Source organism: Bufo gargarizans, chromosome 2 (assembly GCF_014858855.1).
Source record: "Bufo gargarizans isolate SCDJY-AF-19 chromosome 2, ASM1485885v1, whole genome shotgun sequence".
Lineage (NCBI taxonomy): Eukaryota > Metazoa > Chordata > Amphibia > Anura > Bufonidae > Bufo > Bufo gargarizans.
In genome coordinates this window covers 75911705-75938417 of record NC_058081.1, presented here as the reverse complement: position 1 = coordinate 75938417, position 26713 = coordinate 75911705, and the positions used below count along the sequence as shown (strand labels likewise).

Sequence of the window (26713 nt, the reverse complement as noted above, 5' to 3'; positions counted from 1 at the left end):
GGTGCCTCACTCTAGGGCCCTCTATATAGCGCGTCCCAGGTTTAATAGGAAATGCCGAGTGGTATGTTGCGGCCTAAAATGTTTCTTTATGTGTTTCACGGTGCTCCTACCTGTATACGGCTGGACCCCAGGCTTTGGCTCTGAAGCAATAAATAGGGGGGATAATTGAGGGATTAAAGAATAACTTGAGTCCAAACCTTGAGATGAAGTTCAATGGCCGTTTTACTTTGAATAAACGTTTTCCAAAACGGTTTACAGGCTTTCTCTTGGTTCCTTTAGGCTTTAGCATGAAACTGGCAGGCAAACTCCACTCTGCTATATCTGTTTCTCTCTGACTCTGCTGTACTGACAGGCTGGCTGTATAATTCAGCTTCTTCTGTCTGCTGCACTTCACTGTGGAGTCTGACTCTAGGTTATGCCAGGGAACTTTCCTCCTGGTTCCTGAGGCTTCAAGCTTTGGCCTCCATGGCCAGCAGAGCTTAAGGTGCTCTTGCTGGCATGGTCACGTCCAGCAGGGACGTGTCCCTGCAAACCTTTCCCCTGGGAGGGGGCAAGCTAGACTGGAACTAACTGGTCCCCACCCTTCCTGCAGGAAGTAGTACAAGCCAGGCACATTACGTGAACATAACAGTTGCAAACAGATTAGGAATGCACATTGTGGAGGACCTGGAAAGACATACATAAGATGACATTACATTAGCCCATTAGAGATAGTAGCAGGGTGCAGTAGTGGTAACACCACTCTGGGATGTTACACACAGATTAACACCAGGTTTCCATAACAATCCAGCCAGTATTCTTCACTGCTATAGGCCAGCTTTAAAGGGGCAGGGCACTGTGGAGGACAATGTTAAGGGAGCGGAGTGCTGTGGAGGTCACAGTTAAGGGGGCAGGCTTCTGGGGAGGTCACCGTTAAGGGGACGGTTCGATGTGGAGGTCAGTGTAAGAGGCAGATTGCTGTACAGGCCACTGTTAAGGAGACAAGGTGTTGAGGAAATCACTGTTAAGGAGATGGGGTACTGTGGAGGTCACTAACAAAGGGGCCGATGCTCTGGAGGTCACTGTTAAAGGGGCGTGCCGCTGTTTAGGTGACTGTTAAGGGGACGGGATGCTGTGGAGATCACTGGTAAAGGGGTGGGCGCTATGGAGGTCTCTGTTAAGGGGGCAGGGAACAGTGAAGGTCACAGTTAAGGGGATGGCCCATTATGGAGGTCAGTGTTAAGGGCCGGGGTGCTGTAGAGGTCACTGTTAAGGGGACGGGGTGTTGTGGAGGTCACATTTTAAGGGTACGGAGCTCTGTGGAGGTCAATGTTAAGGGGGCGGGTTATTTTGGAAATCACTGTTAACGAGACGGGGTACTGTGGAGGTCACAAATAAAGTGCCGGCCGCTATGCAGGTCACTGTTAAAGGGGCAGACGCTGTGGAGGCTACTGTTAAGGAGGCGGTTGACTGTGGAGATCCCTATTAAAGGGGCAGCTGTGCAGGTCACTGTTAAGAGGGCGGGTTATTGTGAAAATCACTGTTAAGGAAATGGGGTACTGTGGAGGTCACTAATAAAGGGGCGGCCGCTGTGGAGGTCACTGTTAAAGGGGAGGGTGCTGTGGATGTTACTGTTAAGGGGGCAGGCCGCTGTAGAGGTCACTGTTAAAGGGGCAGGCACTGTAGAGGTCACTGTGGAGGCCACTATTAAAGGGGCAGCAGGGTACTGTGAGGTCACTGTTATGGGAGCGGGGTACAGTGGAGGTCCCTGTTTAGGGGTGGGCTGCTATGGAGGTCCCATTTTAAGGAGGCGGGGCACTGTGGGGGGTCAGTGTTAAGGGGCGGGGCACTGTAGAGGTCACTGTTGTAGTGGATACTGTCGATATCTTTTAATGACACACAAACATTAAATGAAATAGATGAAATATACCCGTGTGATCCTTCCGCTACTGATATATAGATATGAGATAGATAGATAGACCAAAAAGCAGATCATTTCTGGTGTCTGGTTCTGGGCCTCACTGTGATAAAAGATGTATGCATACAATAAGCGGCTGCGTTCACACAGCACATACAGATGGATGGTGTTGGGATCATCTCTCTAGAATTATAGCTAAGGCTGGGTTCACATCACGTTTTATGCCTCCGTTTGACGTATACGTTTAAAAAAAAAATACTAAAACGCAGCACACCACGTTGTATCCGGCACAGTCCGATTCTATATGTTAACGTATATGGTGAACGGATGCCACTGTATAGCATCAGTCTGAGGCATCCGTTAAACATTTATATTTTTTGTATACGATAAACGGATAAATAAAAACGTGATGTAAACCCAGCTTAAGACTGTGTTATCGTAACTGGTATCAGCCTCAAACAGTTACATGATAAAGTTAGCTCTGCTACATCTGTATACCTCGTGCAGCGTGCAGTTTGGCGTGTCACACCAGTCTGTGCTCATTTTATATAAGCCCCAAGTCAGAAGATTTCTTAGCTAACGTTTAACCCCTCAGAGCCCAGTCCGGCACAGCTCCTATGTATGAGCTCACTGGTTAGGATGTGAGAGTCTGCTGGGGGCTGGGAGAGGAGGGGAGAGGAGGGGAGAGAGGGAGGGAGGCTTCCGTGATTTCAAAAAGTGTGCTGGAGACTTCAGGGAAAGCTTCCATAACACGGCCAGGGACCCTCATCATCCCAGGACTGAGCAGAGACCCTGAGAGGCTACTCCACCAGTGGGGACCTGCAACTGCAGCTGACCTGTGAGTGCACACTACACAGACTACACAGTGCACATGGAGGGAGGGTGGGTGCTGGAGGGATAGTAGGGGTAGTAGCTGCCCTGAAAGTAAGTGCCCATTACCAGTGCCAACATTTGTTTCATCATCTGTTGCAGATGTTACTAGATGCACTTTTATACAATATATGGGTGGAGAGATTTTCTGCAGTTGTTATATGTCAAACACTTTTATACAATATATGGGTGGAGAGATGCTCTGCAGATGTTACATGAGATACAGTATATGGGTGGAGAGATGCTCTGAAGTGGTTATATGAGATACACTTTTATACAGTATATGGGTGGAGAGATGCTCTGCAGTTGTTTCACGAGATACACTTTTATACAGTATATGGGTGGAGAGATGCTCTGCAGTTGTTACATGATATACACTTTTATACAGTATATGGGTGGAGAGATGTTCTGCACGTGTCACATAGATGAGTATACATAGAATGTATGCAGTGTATGGGGAGAGATGCTCTTCAGCCTCACATAGCTTAGAGAGAAATGTTCTGCACATGATTCATTGAGGAATTTACTGCAGAGGTCAGGGTTGTGACCTTACAGATCCAATGATGCTCCTTTATCTATATGGGATGGAGCAATGCTCTGCAGCTGCTAACTAGCTTGTACTAAGTGACATGTTGTTGTCACTTTTATAGGGTAATGCTCTGCAGCACTATTATAGCTTATGATGAGTGATAGTCTGCAGAAGTTATATAGCTTATGGGGAGTATTTATCACTTGTATAAAGTGATAGTCTGCAGAAGAAACATGGCCGATGTGAGTAAAGTGTACAATGTTTCTTGTATGGGCTAAAGTTCTACAGAAAGTTTGCATATGTCACTAATGGAGTAATGCTCTGCAGTAGTTATAGGAGAATGGATGTTCTCTATGTGCTGCATAGTTCATGGTGGATAAAGTTGATGTACCACGAGTAATGATCTTCATGTTTATGGTGTGTGAAGTGTATATGTGGTTTGTATGGCGTGATGCTCTGCAGAAATGATATAGCCTAATGGAGTGATGCTCTACTGAAGCTATACATAAAGAATATACTTCTTGTAAGGTGTGATGCCCTGCAGACGTTATAGAGCCTATAAGGAGGGATGCTCTGTAGCACTTATACATAACACAGTGAGTGTAGTGTATAGGTCACTCCTTCTGTGGAGTGATGCTCTGTAGAAGTGACATAGCTTATAGCGTCCCTATCAGCGATATGTAGCTAATGAGCTTCCCATCTTCATTGAGATGCTCTGCAGATGTTGCCCAGTCTTATGTGAGTGATGCTCTGCAGTGGTTTCTCATCTTTATGGTCACTATTCTGAACTTCTGCTGAGAAAGAAGCTGATAATGACAATTACTAGATACTGGCGCCAGCATTGAAGCTGTGAAGGATTTCACTTCTCTACATCTTGTCTATCCCTACCTTCCCGCCCCATCATTGATGTCTGCACTCTGTATAAGTAATACTGTATGCAAAATATCCTAAATAACCGCCATGAACAAAACAATGTATGTGAAGGGAGCGTAATTGTTGTTGATACTCTGCAGATCATATTAAGGTGGCGACACATATATAGGTATGAGCCGCGAGGCTTGTTAATGTAGAATGCTATCACCATAGATGGAGGAGATCTACCAAGGACCCCCATGAAGCTTATTCCTGGGGCGATCTGGGAAAATTCTAACAAGGCTGTTCATTGTTTATGCCCGTGAAGGATGGATAGCATAGCCAGTGATGGCTAACCTTCCGCACGCCAGCTGTGGTTAAACTACGACTCCCAGCATGCTCCATTCATTTCTATAGAGTTCCTTGAACAGCCAAGCAAGTGTACATCTTGGGAGTCGTAGTTTCACCACAGCTGGAGTGTCGGAGGTTAGCCATAACAGGCAAAGCAAGCACATGCCAGTATAGAGGCTATAATGTATAGAGCAGGAAAACTGAGCACTCCTGCGTGTGGACCCCCACCCCAGCTACACAGACTCCTCTGGTTTACCAATTAGGGCTTCTTCCTGCCTGTGAAGAATATTACAGCCGGTTGCTCCTCTCTGTATTAACTCTGGCAATGCAGGGAGTTAATGGTCTGTGTCTCATGCAGGTTCCTTCCCTCCGTCTAATGCTCCTCAAAAATTCCAGTCACAGAGGAAAAGTGACATGGAGTACAATGGGACAATGTCTGTACTGATCCCATGGTACCAATGTACAGGCCAGGTCATACCCATTAAATACTGGATGTAGCCTTTTTTGGCCTGTGCTAGAGAGCTATCTTTTCCAAATTTTCAACCATTTGATAGTTAGTAGATGAACATTTTTTAAAATACTCACCCAACATTTTGGAATGTAAGTAAATGGTGTCTCCACCACCTTCACTCGGAAGATGGACTTGGATTATGTATGTACTTGAAGGTAAAGAAGTCCCAACAGGTCATACAGGAACCAATGAGAAGATAGACTGTCCTCTAATGTAAAAAACAAACAAACTATCATTGGGTTAGGTTTATAGAATTTTTGTTCTGATTGGCTGTTATGGCCAAATTCTCATTTTTGGCTGGCATAGTTTTCATTCAAGTCCAAGTGACACTAAACCAATGGAGAATAGGCCAGTAGGGACAGGAAAATGACTCCCTTGGTGAAACTGAGGGGATCATTTTTTGGACCAGCAAATGTTGTTGGCTGGATGTCCACTGGTCTATGTCTCTTGGTAACCATGGACTGTTATCAACTAATCTTCCATTAATGTGATTGGCTAACCATTTCTATGAAGGTGGAGATAAGTGTCTTGAAGACACCTGCGGATCTGCCTCCAGTGGGACCATAGAATAGGCTTTGACTATCAAATATGACTGACTTGGTTTCTTCCCTAGAGCAGATACCAGAGGGATTCCCCAACAGAGATCTTATTAACATCTGACATAGAGGACTTTGGAGGATCTTTTAGATCATTTTTAACAAACATATTTTTTAGATGTCCAGTTCCCTCAATAACTGACCACATTGGTAACATCTGCCTCAAATAACCCATCTGTCAAAATGATTTACTGCCTTGGTGGAAAAACCTTCTGCTGGCCTGATTATCCAGTAATGGTTGTTTCCCATCATAAAATGCCACAGCTGTCCCTGGTGTTTATGAGAGCTTCCTCTGTTATGAAAATTGATACCATTTATGACCTGACACATCTGTGATGCTTACCAAGATCTTCTAGATCTTCTTTTGGACATTTGTCAACAATTTATGGGAACCGCCAGACACCCAATATCTTGTGCTGTTATCATGCCTCAAATATGAAGGCAATGCTCATTATAGGTTCTAGATTGTGCCTATTTCTGCTTGAATTAGAGCCTATCTTCCCTATTTTATGCATCGGCCCAGGTATTGTCAATGTCCTGTGCTTCTTGGGTTTGTTCCAGGATAAAGCACATGCTTCGAGGACACATAGAGAGTGATTGCTGCTCCCAGACACATTCCTCCTCTGATCTGGGAAGGAGAAATCATGCTGGAAATGTGCTACGTTTAATTAACTTTATACAATATGTAGTGTACAGACTTGTTGGCCAACATTCTTATAAAAATGTACATCTCCAATTTCTGTGCAGCAGACCATAAGACACGTAGACTGAAAACATGATTTCTTCCATATTGCAAGCATTGAGATATTATATTACTCTCATTGAAGCTTATTTTACAACTTATGAGTTATGAAAGGTTTCTTTCTGTTAAACTCTCACTAAACCTTTGGTAGAACTTAAGGGCAATATGGAACGATGCTACCCTCTTATTATTTATTAATACATTATAACTACCTGCACCAAATGATGTCACGCTCCTTCAGTAAATCACTGCCACAAGTTTCTGTCCAAAGTGGTGCTCACAGCCTAATTGTACTAACCACTGACCCACCCTGCTGCCCTAAAAGTTCTGTATTCACTGTATATGGATCTTTAGCCATAAAGGGATTATACCAAGATATAAAACTATCCCCTATCCACAGGATAGGTAATAAGTGCTTCATTGTCAGGGTCCAACCTCTGGGCCCCACTGACAATCACGAGAACGGGAATGAAATGGTGGCCAAGCATGTGCAGTGCCACTTACATTCATTCTCTGTGGGACTCCTGGGGATTGCCAAGCACTGTACTCATCTATCTCCAGCAGATAATGCAGGAGATAGCTAATCTATTCATTCAGAATACTCAGGACCCCCATTCTCATGATTAGTGGGACTCCCAGCAGTCCGTCCCTCACTGTGGATATGGTGGAATATAAGTCTGTATCTTGGAAAAACTCCTCTAAAGGGAATTTGTCAGCAGTTTTATGGTGTCCTAAAACTGTTTTATTGAACAGCTCCAGACCATGCCAATGAGTCCCCATATTCATGAGCTCACGGCTCTCTGCACCCAACTGCTAATTCATATGGAAAAACAGCTGTCAATCAGAGGCAGGTGGGCGAGGAGAGCCGCGAGCTCATGAATATGGGGGCTCATTGGCATGTGCTGGAGCTCTTCGGGTTTAGAAGTGAGAAAAGCAGAAAACTGGTGACAGATTCCCTTTAGGTGACAATACTCCATCAACAGATGTTGGTCAAATGATCATTCAACCAACTGCTATTAATCCCGACTCGACTCACAAGCAATAGTATACTACAGTTCATCTAGTTGAGTGACAGCAATGGTCTGTACAATCTGTCTAGCTGAGTGACAGCAACCTAATTGGATGACAGCATTGGTCATTACAGTCCTTCCAACTAAGATACAGTCCATCTAGTTGAGGGACTGCAATAGTTGGGAAAGTCTATCTAGTTGAGTGACAGTATTGGTCATTACAGTCCATCTAGATGAGTGACAGCAATAGTTAGTACAGTCCATCTAGTTGGATGACAGCATTGGTCATTACAGTTTTTCCAACTGAGATACAGTCTATCTAGCTGAGGGACCGCAATAGTTGGTAAAGTCTATGTAGTTGAGTGACAGCAATGGCTTGTACAGTTCATCTAGATGAGTGACAGTATTGGTCATTACAGTCCATCTAGTTAAGTGACAGTGTTGGTCATTACAGTCTATCTAGATGAGTGATGGCAATGGTAGATACAGTCCATCTAGCTGAGGGACCGCAATAGTTGGTACAGTCCATCTAGTTAAGTGACAGTATTGGTCATTACAGTCCATCTAGTTGAGGGACAGCAATGTTTGGTACAGTCCATCTAGTTGAGTGTCATCAATGGCTGGTACAGTACATGGTTAAGGAATGTACAGGGAATGTACAATGTTTGAACTGTACATGTTAGGTACACACATGGATGACAGATGGCCCGGGGCACATTCCTTACTAGGTCACTTAAAGGGCATCATATTATATACCTTTAGCCAAATAACATGCATGGCCTCCAATTCTCCTCTCATGTAGGCCTTTCTTTGTAGTTCTACTTGAACGCAAAACCTGTCACCAGCTGTAGAGTGGTTTGCTATCACTTTCCCTTTTGTCTACTCTCCATTCCTGACGTTCTCCTTTCCCGATCATTCCAGCCTCCACCTTCCTGCCTGCGTCCCACCTCCCACCAGCACTCTCATTACTAAATGACTTTTCAGGATGATGTTGAATAACCTCAGGGTCTTCAGATCTCCTCTGCTACAGATGCTTTTTGTCCTCACTGCTGACTACTAAAACCTCTGGCCTCTATTCAGACCAGGGGCGGCAGTCGACATGCAGGGTCTGGCTTGCTATATCAAGGTTAATGACTTTCACAGGTCATGAATAAATGTTAAAACTGCAAAAAAAATAGCACCACACTCAACAGCCTATTGAAATAATGCTTACCTATGGCAAGCTGGTCTTCCCCCCTAAGAGTACAGTACTTCTGGTGAAAAACAAAACAAAAACATTATTATCTAATTAACTGCTAAATTTATTGCTATAAAAACCACATGATAATTAATAATAGTGGTGATATTATAATTATACAAGTATTGGATTTGTAGTATTGTTTTATCTTAGTATTATTTTTGTATTGGATTTAATGTTATTTTTTTATGCTAATTTTGTCTATTATTAAAAAAAAAACATTGCTAAGCCATGGTTAAAAAAGCATAGTAGTGAACATCCTATATTGCCTACGCGAACCATCTATTGTATATGGGGTCCTCCTGAGTCCTGACTCTCTCTGATGGCAGATTTTGGGAGAAATAAGGATCAGGCTGTTGGATTTCAACATGTCTGAGCCTTGTGTTCTTTGGGAACACTTTCAAATGTATATGACCAGCATGCTACGACAAAGAACCACTTAGGTTCAAAATGCGTAAGCTTAAACTCCTAGGATATTCAGTACTATGGCTTTAAAGATGCTTTAATATATTTTTCTTTATCAGATGTGTGCTGGATGTCACAGACAGGGCCAAGTAGCAAGGACGCAAATGTTCTGTACCTGAAAGGCGTGTAAACCTTTAAGACCAGAGAGGATTACCGGAAGCATGAAGGTGGAAGTATAGCCATGAAAATGCACTTCATTTCCCCCTAATATTGTCCCAGGGGTTGTGAGATTGTTGTAAAAACTAATTTTCATACACGCTTCTAACAAGTAGAGGTTGTTCAAACTCTAGATCTACAGACTATAGACCACCTTGGTCTGTGCTGTACACTCTCTACAATGAGTTAGGATCAACAAAATCAGCAATCCTCCAACTGCACGTTCAACATGGCTGGAGGCGATCACCGAGGGTCAAGATTATTTAAAGCATTTTCTTGTTGTACTGATGGCCCTAGGGACATTTTTCCTGCTATTAATTAGTTCCATTTTCTGGGTAAAATGAACCTTATGTCTCCAGATTTCTGTAAACAATGACAGTAACATGATCCCCAAACCGTAGTAATATAGATGATTACATGACAAATCCGGTCAATGTGTGATCCATCAGACTGGGCAGTGCATGAAGCTTGTCTCGGGATACAGATAGCACCAAATTTACAATCTTTCTTATTTATGTTTTTCTTCCCTAAATTGTATGTTTTTATCTGATGCCTTTCTGAGAAACGGACGTTAAAAACTGACTCATTCAATTGTATGGGGGCAGTCGGTCAGTGAAAAAACAAACAAGATAGAACATGTTCTATTTCTTGACGTCCCTTATTCACTGTCCATCCCAAAAACGGCCGTGTGAATAAACCCATAAACTACCATTGGTCTTAACACAGACGTGTTATGACCGTTAAAAAAAGTCGATCACATGTCCGTTTTTCATGTAGCCTAAAGCCTAAGGCCCCTTTCGCATTGCACCCACACTGAATCCCAACCCATTCATTTCTTTGGAGCTGTTCACATGAGCGGTGATTTTCACGCATCACTTATGCGTTGCGTGAAAATCGCAGCATGCTCTATTTTGTGCGTTTTTCACGTAACGCAGGCCCCATAGAAATGAATGGGGTTGCGTGAAAATCGCAAGCATCCGCAAGCAAGTGCGGTGCGATTTTCACGCACGGTTGCTAGGAGACGATCGGGATGGAGACCCGATCATTACTATTTTCCCTTATACCATGGTTATAAGGGAAAATAATAGCATTCTGAATACAGAATGTATAGTACAATAGCGCTGGAGGAGTTAAAAAAATAAAAATAAAAAATTAACTCACCTTAATCCACTTGATCGCGCAGCCGGCATCTCCTTCTGTCTTCTTATTAGCTGTGTGGAGGAACAGGACCTGTGGTGACGTCACTCCGGTCATCACATGATCCATCACCATGGTAAAAGATCATGTGATGGATCATGTGATGACCGGAGTGACGTCACCACAGGTCCTGTTCCTCCACACAGCTAAGAAGAAGACAGAAGGAGAAGTCGGGCTGCGCGATCAAGTGGATTAAGGTGAGTTAAATTATTATTTATTTATTTTTTAACCCCTCCAGCGCTATTTTACTATGCATTCTGTATTCAGAATGCTATTATTTTCCCCTATAACCATGTTATAAGGGAAAATAATACAATCTACAGAACACCGATCACAAGCCCGAACTTCTGTGAAGAAGTTCAGGTTTGGGTACCAAACATGCGTGATTTTTCTCACGTGAGTGCAAAACGCATTACAATGTTTTGCACTCGCGCTGAAAAATCGTGCGTGTTCCTGCAACGCACCCACACATTTTCCCGCAACGCCCGTGTGAAAGAGGCCTAAATAGGGGAGCTAAAACAAGTCTGTGTAGCATGGAGAGGCAGTTATATACCCCAAAAATCACACATTTATAGATTTACCCTTAGGCCTAGTTCACACGATAATTTTTTTTTGCGAGTGTACGGGCCGTTTTTTTGTGTTCCGTATACGGAACCATTCATTTCAATGGTTCCGCATTAAAAATGGAATGTGTTCCGTAAGCATTCCGTTTCCGTATTTCCGTTCTGTTGAAAGATAGAACATGTCCTATTATTGCCCGCAAATCACGTTCCGTGGCTCCATTCAAGTCAATGGGTCCGCAAAAAAAACAGAACACATACGGAAATGCATCCGTATGTCTTCCGTATCCGTTCCGTTTTTGAGGAACCATCTATTGAAAATGTTATGCCCAGCCCAATTTTTTCTATGTAATTACTGTCTACTGTATATGCCATATGGAAAAACGTAACGGAAAAACGGAACATAAACACAACGGATCCGTGAAAAACGGACCGAAAAAAACTATGAAAGCCATACGTTCGTGTGAACTATGCCTTAGAAGAACAGTCCCATCCTTATTGATTAGCTTTCAATGTCAGCTATTTGGTAACACTGTACAGGTGCTCGAGCAGAAGAGACTCTCTAGGTAACGTCCCTTAGGCCAAATCCATTGACTTCAATAAAAAAAACACAACAGAGAATACATGTGATTCCACCCTGATGGTATGAATTGCCTTTAGGAAACTTTTGTGAAAATATGACCTAATACCTCCCAAGTATCAGACATGAGAACCAGGTGTAACTCCATATCATAGAAGCATCTGCAAAATGATCACCTCATACACTGAAGAGTTCCCAGAATACCACAGGTGATCTACCTTCTCTGTTCTAGGGCCCCAATGTAAGATCTGTCAAAGGGCACCCATCTTCCTTGTGACACTGGTGTCTTCTGATGAGTCAGAGGGGACATTTGACTGCTACTTCATAAACCCTATAGCTACACCTCTATCCTTTTTCTTTAAGGCGGTTCTCCAGAACTAGAAAAACATGGCTGCTTTCTTCCAAAAACTGGGTCACACCTCTCCATAGGTTTTGTCTGGTTACTGAGACTAAAGACGTTTAAAGTGAATGGCACTGATTTGCTATACCACACACAACCTGAGGACAGGTGGTGCTGTAATGTTCTTATAACCCTGGACAACCTTCCTTCCATAAGGCCTCATGCACACGACCATATCTGTTTTGCAGTGCACAAATCGCGGTTCTGCAAAATACAGATGTGGTCCGCGTACTGTACTCATTTTATTTGCGGACCAATTCATTTCAGTGGGTCGTGGTAAACATTTTGCAGATATATTCAGTCTTTTTGCGGAAGGACATACGGATGTGGAAAGCATAGTAGAATATGTCCTATACTTGTCAAAATGTGGACTTTCAACTTATTGAAGTCAATGGGTCTGCAAAAAATGCGGATGCAACACGAACAGCACCCATATTTTGCAGATCTGCAATTTGAGTGCCGCAAAATGAATACGGTCATGTGCATGAGACCTTAGAATATCTGCACACTGTTTGGAATATGTGTAGGCTTTCCCTGCTAATGTAGATGAGATTTTCAAAATCTAATGCACATGGTGCGGAAATTGTGCAGATTTTGAAATCTGCACCCTGTCAATCCTTTGTGCCTATTAATATTGTGCTTTTCATTCTTTGCGATGCGAAAAGAGAAATCTTAGGGAAAGACATAACAATATCCACAAGTAACAGCGAAATCCGCACCAAAATCCAGGCGGAAAATCCGCATCAGATACATTCATGTGTGCAGGCAGCTATAATGCGGACTTCATGAGGATTTGCGTTATGGAATTCGCAGCACAAATCTGCACACATTTACAAGTCAATGGAGTTTTGCACACACTATGAACATGCTGCTGATTTTTTCCTAGTGTAGATTCCTTCTTGTGGATTCCATTTTGAAATCTGCAGCATGTTCATTACCTTGCAGTTTGTGTGCCGATTTATCATAGATTTGTTTCCATTTTTTTCCATTGAAGTCAATGGAGTTCTAAAATCTGCATCTAAATCTGAAGGACAATTCGGTTTACTTGCAGACACAATGGATTCTTTCTCAAAATCTGCATAACATTTCTTGCTGATTACTTGCATTTATACTGTATAATATTATCAAACTTGTGACTTCAAAAACAGATACAACCCCCCACCACCATACCTTTGACATAAATGCTTGTATGCTGTGGCAGGCTTTTAGATATCCTTCTTATAGGCTTCCACAGTGCCTCCAATATAAAGGCAGCAATGCCCCCATTGTTCCAGCCACTGTGCCCCAGTTGGAGTCCTTGTAAGTTTTAGGAAGTGTTCCCTTAAACTACTGAAACCTGTGAAGAGATACATACTTACCTGTTCCCCTCCGCCCCCATACTTACCAACATTCTATTTGGTAAATTTGTGACATGTAAGACCCACCCCAGGAACATCCAAACCCACCCAAGCCACCCACATATGGATGGTATTTAAGACCTGACCATTTTTTGGGGGCCCCGAAGAGCCCAAATTTGCAAGGACTGTCCCGATAAATTTGGGACTGTTGGTAACTAGGTGCTTTGTTTCGGCTCCCGGGCTGTCTGACCTGGACCTCCAGTCTGTCAACTTCCGCATGGACCGGGTCAATGACTGGTGTCAGCTCTAATTTGTCCAGAGGCAGAACGTGACCCAGCAGTGTCGTGTCGTCCATTACTATTGAAGCCTGCCATTGCCTGGAGGGGACCTGTTGACCCCCTTCTGTGTGGAAGTTGACAGGCATAGACTGGAAGTCCAATGAAGACAGTCAGGGAGCCACAGAGATGGAAAAAAGCAGCGGTATAGATCTTTTCAGAAGTACCGTTAGGTTGTGGTGGTGATTAAAAAAATAACCTAGACAACCCCTTTATCTTCCAGCCGTAGTACCCCACAGTGTTTTCATAATTGCCAGACATAATTGTAACGGTCGCGTACACACACACACAGGGGGGAGGGAAGTGACGACTGCGCTCCACCCTTACCCCTGGCCCTGCCTACTTGCCTCGCGAGTCCTAATGACAGGGGACAACTGGACGGCAATCCCTAGCTTGAACTAAGTGCAGGGATGACAGACAGACAAACAACAGAACGTGAACGGACCGAGTCAATACCAGGAAAGCTACAAAGTACAAATGGAGCAAGCAGAGAATAGTCAGGAGAAGCCGGGGTCATAAATACCAGGAGAGTCATGAAGTACCAAAGGAGTCAGCAGAGGATCGTCAGGAGGAGGCCGGGGTCAGAATACCAGGAGAGCAGCAAAGTACACAAGGAGCAAGCAGAGGATCGTCAGGAATTCAGCAGGAGGTAAGTACGCCAGGAAAGACAAAATCACAGGTGGAACCTAAATTAACAGGCAACCTGTGGCCAGCAGGCTGCCTGTATTTATAGTGGGGAGTGAGGGTCATGTGACGTGGCCAGCGTCACATGACCGACAGACCAACCAGTCAAGCACTGAGTGATCAGCTCGGCGCTCAAGGCAGACTTAGGAGCAGGGGACCTCCCAGCTAGCAAAGCCGCCCTGGGAACGAGGTCAAACACAGAACCTCGCTCCCGAAGCTAAGCAGCAGGTCTGCGGCTAATGGGAGACCGAGTGCGCCTTCGGAACCCCGTTACAATAGTGCCCTATAATGACAACACCAGTTGCATGGCGCTCAGCTATCTCGGGCAGTCCGAGAGAGAACGAATGGAGTGTTAGCACGCATGCTTGACCACCACGATTATTGAGGGGAATCAAGACCACCCGTTCTTGTGATTGGTGGGGGTCCCCGCCATCAGACTCCCCCACTGATCAGATACTTATTCCTTATCCTTTGGATAGAGAATCATTTTTTGTCTTGGTGCCCAGAGAAGAACTAGCATTTTAGTATCATCTTCATTATTATTACTGCCAGGACATATTTGGTGCCATAAGGATGTATTCAAGGAACAGGCATGGTTAAAGGGAACCTGTCATCACCTTTATGCTGCCCATACTAACGGCAGCATAAAGTAGAGACAGGTGAGTTGATTTCAGCGGTCTATCATTTAAAAGTTAAAAGTAAGTGGTTGCTGAGAACCAACATCACAATCATTGCTGACTGGGCCTAGAAAAGAGTCCCGGCCACCTGAGAAGAGTCATGGTTATTCATGAATTCCTGCTCTCCTGCCCACCTCCCTTTCTGTCTAGGAGAGAACTGCCAATCATCAGCGGATGGGCGGGAGAGCAGGAGATTATGAATAACCCTGATTCTTCTCAAGTAAAATTGACTCTTTTCGAGGCCTGGGCTGCAATGATTATGATGCTGGTTCTCAGCAACCCCTTACTTTTAGCTCATGAGTGACACACCGCTGAAATCACCATTTCTGTCCCTATTTTATGCTGCCCTCAGTGAGGTCAGCATAAAGTTGATGACAGGTTCCCTTTAAATCTTGTGGTTTGTTCTAAAGATGATCTTATTTCCTGGAGTTACCCTTTAGCTTTCACCATTCGTCACCTTCCCTCCAGACCCTTCTCCACTCCACAGACATAACTGGGAGATGACATCATTGGAACATGCGGGTTTGTGTGAGGAGGCCTCTGGGTTCAGTCAGGCCTTTCCCTGGTAACTGGATACGCACTTGAGGAACAGTAAACTTGCAGTGAAAGCAGGAATTTCTATACCTAGACTAATAGGAGCAGGATACGATAACGTAACAATGCTGAGGAGCAGGGTTCACAGTGCCAAAGGGTGAGACTGGCACTCATTCTCTCTTGTTATTATCAAAGCTACATGTTCAGACAGTCCATGGTGATATACAGTTTTGATCAAAAGTTTAAGACCACTTGAAAAATGGCAAAAAATCATATTTAGCATGGCTGGATCTTACCAAGGTTCCAAGTAGAGCTTCAACATGCAACAAGAAGAAATGAGAGTGAGACAAAACATTTTTTTGGTGTGGTCCTAAACTTTTGATCAGCTGAAAAACAGCCTGTTTCAGTTTATTCGTTGTTTTCATTTAATTTAATGCTCAAAAAATGTTTTGTCTCACTCCCATTTCTTCTTGTTGCATGTTGAAGCTCTACTTAGGACCTTGTTAAGATCCAGCCATGCTAAATATGATTTTTTGCAATTTTTCAAGTGGTCTTAAACTTTTGATCAGGACTGTATAACATAGTGATACAATACTCACCATGTAGGACTGGTGATAGGTCTAGCCTGGCATAGTGTATATGTTAGAAAGCAGTGTTTATGTGCCATAAATTGCACCAGTAGGGCCAATGTTATCTGTGGGTCCGTGGGCAGCACTTGGTGTCCAGGGTGTGCATGGATCTTTCATACCTCTTTTTATTATAATTGGGTAAAACCACCTACTTAGGACAAGCAGATACAGGCTTAGGGCTCATGCACACAAACGTATTTTCTTTCTGTGTCCGTTTCCGGGTTTTTTTGTGGACCTTATGGGGAACCATTCATTTCAATGGGTCTGCAAAAAAAACGGGAGGTACTCCATGTGCATTCCGTTTCCATATGTCCGTATTTCTGTTCCGCAAAAAAATAGAACATGTCCTATTATTGTCCGCATTACAGACAAAGATAGTACTGTTCTATTAGGAGCCAGCTGTTCCATTCCGCAAAATACGGAATGCACACCTCCATATTTTTGGGGGATACATTTTTTGGGGACCGCAAAATACATACGGTCGTGTGCATGAGGCCTTAGTGGGTTTATACAGGGGTCGGTAAGGTCTAATGCACACGAACGTATGTATTTTGCGGTCCGCAAAAAACACGGATGACGTCTGTGTGCATTCCGTATAGAATGGAACAGCTGGCCCCTAATAGAACAGTACTATCCTTGTCCATAATGCGGACAATAATAGGACATGTTCTATTTTTTTGCGTAACGGACATGCGGAAATGGAGTACCTCCCGTTTTTTTTGCGGACCCATTGAAATGAATGGTTCCGCAAAGAAAAACAGAATGGACATGGAAAGAAAATACGTTTGTGTGCATGAGCCCTTATATTGTATATTAGATCCTTGTAACTATTCTAATCGTGCCCACACCCTCTAAGTATAACTTTGCTGTGTTACCATTGAAGGCCACTGCTAGAACGCAGTGTATTCCTGTGAATGTTGTTCGTTTGGACCTGGGCATTTCGTCGGCCATAACGGACAGATGGTGGCAGCATGGTGTATGGATGTGTGATGTGTTTTGGGGGTCACTTAACTCCTAGGTAGCCTTGTACATAGGCGAGTGTGGAAGCACAGTTCCCTCTTACAATCACATCACCTATAGGCTCCCATGACAGAAAAAAGAATGTATTCCGCATGCTGCACTTTTTTTGCGCTCTGCATCTGCAATGAGCAGGACACTCGTACAATGCAGTGGGTCAGGATAGATATGTGTATAAGTTTATAGTTTGTTCGTGACGCCAGTTGCAGCTTGCGCAGGTACTGTAGCAGGGCCCTTTAAGATGTAAAACCCACGTACCAGGTGAGGAATGCCAGAGGGGGATAATGTCTCTGTATAGCAGATATGGTAGTGTCAACGGTGTCTCCTACCTTGGTACGGCTGGACTCCTGGATCCTAGCTCACTTGCAATAAATTGAGTGTTGTTAATAGGAGTAATGGAGGAATGATTGAGATCCAGACAGGAGATATAATCCAACTTGTCTTTACTGTATAGCAACAGATATCCATACGAGTTACAGCAATAGTCTTGGGTCCCAGCAGGTATTGGCAATATGGGGAAGGAATCTATATATATTCTACTTCTTGTCATATGCCTAGTGAATCTGGCAGGTATCTATCTTCTGCTCTGTCTTCTGCTTGTAATGGGCCTGACTAGCTGAGGAGGAATTTGGCTTCTCCTGGACTCTGGATAAGTACTCACAGGACTTCTCGCAGGGAATGATGTCGTCCTGGAGATCTGTAGTTCTGGAGGGTTGCTTGCTTGTCACCAGCTGAGGTAGATGACTCAGGCGGGGAGGACGGATCCTTGGCCTCAGCCGAGGCTGGATCCTAGGTTGGGATCCCTGTAACTGGGAGCTCCTACTAACACAGCCTGCCCCAAGCAGGGGTGGCTGCTACACTAACTTAACTTCCTTCTCCTCCTCATGAGACAGGACATGGGAACAGCCCACTTCTGCTCAGACAGGGGAGACTAGGCTGGAATGAACTATTCCAGGCCTAGATATACTAAACTGACTATATACCTGATCACACATTGCCGCCACCTGCTGGTGTACAGGGAAATTACAGCATGATATATGAAACAGGCATGGAAAATATATATACAGGAAAATGCAAGGTTAGATTACACAAGATGACAATACATATACACCTGACATGTTGTAGCAGGGAAACAGTTTAGTAACATACTCTAGGATGTTACACATCTGCAAAAAAGAGTGTAGGTGGCTATACTTTTCTACATTTACTAATGCATATTGGACTGACTGAGCGAAAAGGATAGTTAGGCATAGGCCATAAATGCAATAGGAACAACATAGTCTTAGGACTGTCCTAGGTTCTGCACACTAAACACAATGAGATTTACTGGAGGAAGTCCATGGTCTTGAAGTAACATCGGTTTAACTACAGTAAGGCAATTTGGTTGTGGAGAACCACTACTGAAATATCAAAGAGTAAAGATATTTCCGACATGCTGACCAAAATAACAGCCAGCTTTACTGTTTAACAAGAACACCGGTCTACTTATCAGCCAGCTGTCATTTCAAGTTGTCAGACAGCTCCTCTCCTTGAAGTCTGCATGTGGTCCTTGAAGTAACTTCCAGGGTTGCTATACTGAGAGGAAAGCTTTGATGTAGAAGTCTGCTGTAAAGAAGAGACTCTGTGTATCCTTTTTCTCCTCAAATCTGAAAACCCCTAACAATGGAGACCACCCAACCACTGTCCACATGTGATCTCCCCAAGACATTGTCTAGGAAAACAGTGATGTCATATTTTCCAAGAATGGTGATGTAGCAATCATCCAGCAACTGATGAGAAAAACATACACATCCATGTACAATAGGGTTCACACATGTGATGAAGACATTTCCTAAGGAAGTGCTCCAGAGTCTCAGACTATGCCTCACTGAGAACTTCAGGGGTGTCTTCTAAAAGCTGAACTCCAATTACCTATGTGTACTGGTACTATGTTCATCACATGTAGCAGAGCTAAGATTGTAAAACTTCTACATTATCTTTATTCAGGGATCCTGAGATTGACGGGGCCTCAATGCAATGACAGGGTGTGTGTTGCAGTTTCCTGCACAGAGGTGCTCTCGGCACTGCACCATAGCTGCAGTCCCTTCATTCCCAGAATTGGTGGGGTTCCACATAGCATATGCCATTAGTTTATGAGATGGCATAAACTTTGAAGTGGTTGTCTAACTAAGACAACCCCATCTATATGAATTATTAGGGTATACAGACGTCACATAGTGGAGCTTCCTGCTCAGGACCCCACTATGTTCCAGAGCCACCAAGACTTGCTCCAGCTCTTGTATCTCCCAAATATGTAGACTTGTCCTGAACCTCAAAATGAAGAGGAGTTATGCAAATGTGCCCAAACGTGGACAATTCAGGGATATTTTGTAGGTATTCTCGAACAAATTGGGTATGGGGTTTAATAGTGTCTCATGAATGGAGATTCAACTGTTGGGAGATATATACGTTCTGGTGGACTCAGAATGGACTTGTATCAGCACATTGTCACCCATTCAGTTCAGTGGGCTCCCATGTAATACCACATGGTCGGATGAGACTCCTTGGTGATGTAGCTTCCAAGAACTTGATCAGCTGCAATCAAGATCTTAACAGAATTTCAAGAACAACTGAAGGACCTAAAATGGTCCTAGCTAGTTCACTGGGCATGAAAGACAGTCTGATTTCTAAGTAGACAACTGTTCCAGTCCAGGGCCTCAGCCATGTTTGTGGTGCTGTCTACAGTCAGACATAATCTATGTGAATGACATTCACAGACACAAAGTAAGCAGCTGCAAATGGTTACAGTCTGTCTACTTGACTATGGTCAGGATTAGAGTTCTGTTGCCTGGTACATATCATTATATCTCAATTTTTGAGACACTAGCTTTTTACGTGACGACAGATTACAGGCTGGAGTGGTTTTACAGCAAGCGTTTGGGTGTGCTGCTGCAAGGTGCCCAGTAAATATTTCCAAATGACAATAAAATCTGAGTAGAGTATGTGCTCCGTGTCTCCCACACATGGAAAATCTCAAATCCCAGACTGTGTCACCTTGTAGTCAGAAAGCCTTACTGTACGTGCAAGGTACACTGGTGTCACGTGAAAGGATATACAGCAGCGGTCGATCTAGGCTGAAGAAACGTATGTTAGGAAATTGTATGTTAGGCCTAATGATTCCTTAAGGGCTTATGTACATGGCCGTAAGTGTGTTCGCGGTCTGCAAAACACAGATCCCTGCCGAGTGCATGCCACCATTTTTTTATTTATTTTTTACTCCTGCAGTAATGTCCTATCCTCTGCATGAGCCCTAATCATGTTATTATTGGAAAATCTCACTAAACCAGCTAAATCTTCTTTAGGGTATGACCACATGGTGCGGTCATGTTGCGGCTGCGACGTGCCCATGTTGCAGTTGAGTACCGAGCAGCCATATAAGCCGCAGCGGGCTGTAATTAGAAATAACCTGTCTGGCTGGTCTGCATTGAAAATGGCCTTGCAGCATCCACAATACCGCACGCCATTAACAATGCAGAGCAGTGCGATGCTAATTTGTTTAATTAGCGCTCACTTCAGCTTGTAAGGCTGCGTGGTACTCGACCACAGAGCGGCCGCATCGCAACCGCATTGTGTGGTTATACCCTTAGGGCTGTTTCACACGAGCGGATGCCGTGCGTGACATCCGCTCCGTGAATGACAGCCAAGACCCGATGCAGACTGTAGAGGCACGGAGCAGTAACATGACTGTTAATGCTCCGTGCCTCTCTGTGATCTCTTTACTACGAAATCACAGTGACAACTTTATCTCACCGTGATTTCGTAGTAAAGAGATCACAGAGAGGCACGGAGCATTATCAGTCATGTTACTGCTCCGTGCTTCTGCAGTCTGCATCGGGTCTTGGCTGTCATTCACGCAGCGGATGTCACGCACGGCATCCGCTCGTGTGAAACAGCCCTTTTAGGCTACTTTCACACGAGCGTTGTTTAAATCCGGCGTTCAATTCCGACACCGGAACTGCCCGCCGGATCTGGAAAAACGTGTAAAAACGGATTACATTTGAATCCTGATCAGGATTTTGATCACAATGAAAAAATGCATTTTTTCACATTTTTCGGGTTTAACATGCAAAAGCCGGATCCGGTTTGACTGAACACACGGCGCCGGATCCGGCGTTAATGCAAGTCAATGGGAAAAAGGCCGGATCCGGCGTTCAGACAAAGTGTTCAGGATTTTTGTCCAGAGGTAAAAATACAACATGCTACGGTTTTCTGAAAAGCCTGATCAGTCAAAAAGACTGAACTGAAGACGTCCTGATGCATCCTGAACGGATTTCTCTCTATTCAGAATGCATTGGGATAAAACTGATCAGTTCTTTTCCGGATTTGAGCCCCTAGGACGGAACTCAGCGCCGGAAAAGAAAAACGCTAGTGTGAAAGTACCCTTACCCTGGGTTTAGACCTGAGCGTTCTGAAACGAGCGCTCTGTATGCGCGATTGTACCGGCGTTTACAATCGCGCATACAGAGACAAGCGAACACACATTGTCGTGCGTTCCCGCTGAAGTCTATGTACGGAAACGCGCGACATACGCCCAAAAAAAAGCTCAAGAACTTGTTTGAGCGTCGGGCGTTTTACAGCGCGATCGTACGCGCTGTAAAACGCCCAGGTGAGAACCATTCCCATAGGGAAGCATTGGTTTCTCCTTGTTGAGCATTTTACAGCGCGTAGGAACGCGCTGTAAAACGCTCAGGTGTGAACTTAGGGTTAGGCTCCATACACTCAAATTTGCTGTCATTTTTTGGTCACTGAAAAAAAAAAATCCATTCTTTCCATCCAATGTCTTTTCAGTCACGTTTTTGTGTGAATGCTGTTTTCTTCTGGCTTTTTATTTCCTATACAAAAGGAGATGTCAAAATGCCTGCAAAAGACGCTAAAGCTTCAACATGCAATATTATTTAAAGAAAACCAAAAGAGACACCTAATTAACAAAAATTGCAGTAGCCAAGAAACACTTTATGTCCTGTGTTTCATATTTCCCGTAGACATTCAGCTGACTTCTGAATCTGACGTTTTTAATGCAAAAACCACACAAAAACTGCAGGTGCAAAAACACCATTAAAACCACACAAAAACACCACTGGAAACCTACGTGTGATCCCACCTTAAACAAGCAAAATCTTCCTAAGCAAGCAGGAACAAGCTAAAAATGAACTGCAGGACTAGGGAGAATTTCATATTCCCTGTGGCTGCATTCACGTGGATTACATACAAGTCCTTCTAAAAAAATTAGCATATTGTGATAAAGTTCATTATTTTCTGTAATGTACTGATAAACATTAGACTTTCATATATTTTAGATTCATTACACACCAACTGAAGTAGTTCAAGCCTTTTATTGTTTTAATATTGATGATTTTGGCCTACAGCTCATGAAAACCCCAAATTCCTGTCTAAAAAAATTAGCATATCATGAAAAGGTTCTCTAAACCTAATCATCTGAATCAACTAATTAACTCTAAACACCTGCAAAAGATTCCTGAGGCTTTTAAAAACTCCCAGCCTGGTTCATTACTCAAAACCGCAATCATGGGTAAGACTGCCGACCTGACTGCTGTCCAGAAGGCCATCATTGACACCCTCAAGCAAGAGGGTAAGACACAGAAAGACATTTCTGAAGGAATAGGCTGTTCCCAGAGTGCTGTATCAAGGCACCTCAGTGGGAAGTCTGTGGGAAGGAAAAAGTGTGGCAGAAAACGCTGCACAACGAGAAGAGGTGACCGGACCCTGAGGAAGATTGTGGAGAAGGACCGATTCCAGACCTTGGGGGACCTGCGAAAGCAGTGGACTCAGTCTGGAGTAGAAACATCCAGAGCCCCCGTGTACAGGCGTGTGCAGGAAATGGGCTACAGGTGCCGCATTCCCCAGGTCAAGCCACTTTTGAACCAGAAACAGCGGCAGAAGCGCCTGACCTGGGCTACAGAGAAGCAGCACTGGACTGTTGCATGTCATTCGGAAATCAAGGTGCCAGAGTCTGGAGGAAGACTGGGGAGAGGGAAATGCCAAAATGCCTGAAGTCCAGTGTCAAGTACCCACAGTCAGTGATGGTCTGGGGTGCCATGTCAGCTGCTGGTGTTGGTCCACTGTGTTTTATCAAGGGCAGGGTCAATGCAGCTAGCTATCAGGAGATTTTGGAGCACTTCATGCTTCCATCTGCTGAAAAGCTTTATGGAGATGAAGATGTCATTTTTCAGCACGACCTGGCACCTGCTCACAGTGCCAAACCCACTGGTAAATGGTTTACTGACCATGGTACTACTGTGCTCAATTGGCCTGCCAACTCTCCTGACCTGAACCCCATAGAGAATCTGTGGTATATTGGGAAGAGAAAGTTGAGAGACGCAAGACCCAACACTCTGGATGAGCTTAAGGCCGCTATCGAAGCATCCTGGGCCTCCATAACACCTCCGCAGTGCCACAGGCTGATTGCCTCCATGCCACGCCGCATTGAAGCAGTCATTTCTGCAAAAGGATTCCCGACCAAGTATTGAGTGCAGAACTGAACATCATTATTTGAAGGTTGACTTTTTTTGTATTAAAAACATTTTTCTTTTATTGGTCGGATGAAATATGCTAATTTTTTGAGATAGGAAATTTGGGTTTTCATGAGCTGTATGCCAAAATCATCAATATTAAAACAATAAAAGGCTTGAACTACTTCAGTTGGTGTGTAATGAATCTACAATATATGAAAGTCTAATGTTTATCAGTACATTACAGAAAATAATGAACTTTATCACAATATGCAAATTTTTTGAGAAGGACCTGTATAGTCATCTATCCGTATACCAGACATCCATAGCATCTCCACCTGGAGTCCGCACAGCACGTGTCCAATGCCCTATGGCTGGGTGATAGTTCCTGTGAGAACCATTAGGGCTCATGCACACAAACATGCAACTTGGGGGCCGCAACACAGGCACGGCCGGGCAACAAACCTTAGACACAGTGCTGAAAAACACAGACTCATCTTCAGGATTTTGTGTGTTTTATTTAGCAGCATTTTTATTCTGACGCGGTTTTTGATCCTATTCATGTCAATGGGAATTCTGGATGAAAGGACATGCCACTTCCCCCCCACGCTGTTGTTCTTAAAACTGCATGCAGTAAATTAACAAGCAGTGATCCCACTAAAGTCAATGGAGATAATTTACAAGCTTTTCCAGTTAATTTTTTGGGAGTGGAATCCGCGCCATAATCCACATTGACGAATATCTGTGTAAACATACCTATAGGCTGCTTTCACATGGCGTTTTTTTTGCACTTTTATGGTTTTTGTGCCATTTTAGCACCTGCAAAATATACAGCAGAAAAATCAGGAACAGATCAGTAGCATAATCAGCAGCTGAAAAACAGGTCATTTTGGTGGCCAAAATGCAGCCAAATACACTCTAGATATGCCTCCTACTCATTGACATATTCTAACCTTTTTTTATTGATTTCTATGGAAAAGCAGCCTCAAAAACGCTCGAAAGATCTATGTTTATCTATGTTAATGAGGCGTAAGCCTTCACATGCAGCTGAAACACACACAATATACGCGCACCAGCCATGTGCACTCTGACTTGATTGGGTCCGTGATCCGCCAGATATGACCGAAGATTGGACTTTACCTATTTTTTTAGCATTGCTGAGGCACGGATCGTAGTGCTTCCGTGGGCTTCCTGAACATGTTCTATCTATGGCCATATCTTGCCGATCATGGACCCATGCAAGTCATCAGGTCCGCAAATGTAGACATGGACATGGCCAGTGCCCATGCATTACGGACCGCTATTTGCGGTTTGCAGCACAGGCATTGAGCCATTACACTTCCGAGCATGAGCCCTAAGGCTGTGGATACATTACAGCAATATCTGCTTCACAATCAAAGGTCGCTGTGTAGTGCAATACTCCAGACCTGAGGGTCTCTGCAATTGCTTGTTATATTATGTATTATATTTTATGTATTCCAGCAGAAGAGGTATGGTTGGCAAGAACTACAAAACCACAGTTTTATAGACCCTGCTGCATGGGAGGGACACTGGCTCAGACACCCATCTCCAAAACCTCTTCCAAGCCAGTCTAGCTCCAGGCCTGTATCACATAATGGACACCTATACCCATAAGTGCCTGCAAGGGCCATTTAAATGCCATCTAATCAGCCAGAATACCTTTTCAGCTGGTGACTGAAACTGCACTTTGTGTCTAATGCAGCTGGATGCACCACACGTTTTGCACTAAGTGAAGAGAGACTGTTATATTTCTAGCCGAATTCTTCAACCCACCTTTCCACTGTATCGATCCCCAGGGAGGAATGGCCTGAGGGAGTACACTGTGACACAACATCTAGTCAGGGCCACTACCACTCCCATCCTCTGCAACAGCATCTCAGGGCTTGCTGAAGTAGTAGTGCAGCCATTGAACTGAATGGGACTTTAAAATTGCAACCACAGAATTGTAAAAAATCCAACGGCGGATTTCACTGCATACGTTTCCACTATATGTGAAGGCACCCTTAGGGCTCATGCACACGACCGTGTGTATTTTGCGGTCTGTCAAAAATGGATCCGCAAAAAATGCGGATGACGTCCATGTGCATTCTGTATTTTGCAGAGGGGAACAGCCGGCCCCTAATAGAACAGTCCTATGCTCATCCGTAATGCAGACAATAACGGGACATGTTCTATTTTTTGCGGAACGGACATATGGAAATATAATGCACAAGGAAGTAACTTACGTTTTTTTTTTTGGCGGACCCGTTAAAATAAATGTTTCCACATACGGTCCGGAAAAAACCCAGAGCAGACACTGAAAAAAATACGTTCGTGTGCATGAGCCCTTATTCTGGACTACAGCTCATTAACAATGCCCCCTTTCCCCCACACACTTTTCATAAAGCGTTGTGAAAGGCCTTATGCACACGACCGTGTATTTTTTTTTGGGACCGCAAACCGCGGATCCGCAAAAAACAGAAGCCGCCATTGTAGACATGCCTATTCTTGTCCGCAAAACGGACATGGTATATTTTTTTTGCAGGGCCTCGGAACGGAGCAACGGATGCGGACAGCTGTCTACATCTTTTGCGGCCCCATTGAAGTGAATGGGTCCGCACCCAAGCCGCAAAAACTGCGGCTTGGATGCGGACCCGAAAAACCGTTCTGTGCCAAATAAAAAGATGCCAATTTTTCTGAAAATTTTTCTTTTTGGTGCTTCATTTTTGGAGTAGGCGATTGATACATTTCCCCATGAAGGCTTCGTAAACTTCTATGGGTTCTGTACAGTGCTGTAGGTCCTACACAATAAAACAATGAACTCTTCATAAAGGGTATTGCGTTGAAAGACTATTTTGGAATTTAATTTACTGGTTTCTACTGGGATTTTATAGACTGTGATGGACAGCCAGCTATACTATTTCATGGTGTAACAAGAAGGCCTATTGTTCTGCTGCAGAGGAAGTCAGGGGTGCGGAACAAGGGCCCTTAAATCTGAATGAAATAGTTTAATTCTGACAAGGTGTAGAAAATGTCGC

General features: G+C 43.9%; 1 protein-coding gene across 1 annotated transcript in view; it reads left to right on the top strand.

Annotated features, from left to right (window-relative positions):
• The first annotated feature begins 2606 nt into the window (after nucleotides 1–2606).
• LOXL2 (lysyl oxidase like 2) overlaps nucleotides 2607–26713 on the top strand; it is a 56910-nt gene continuing 32803 nt past the window's right edge. Inside the window, exon 1 of the mRNA XM_044279202.1 lies at nucleotides 2607–2735. The gene's annotated coding sequence lies outside the window, so the exon portion shown is untranslated. The remainder of the gene's footprint in view (nucleotides 2736–26713) is intronic.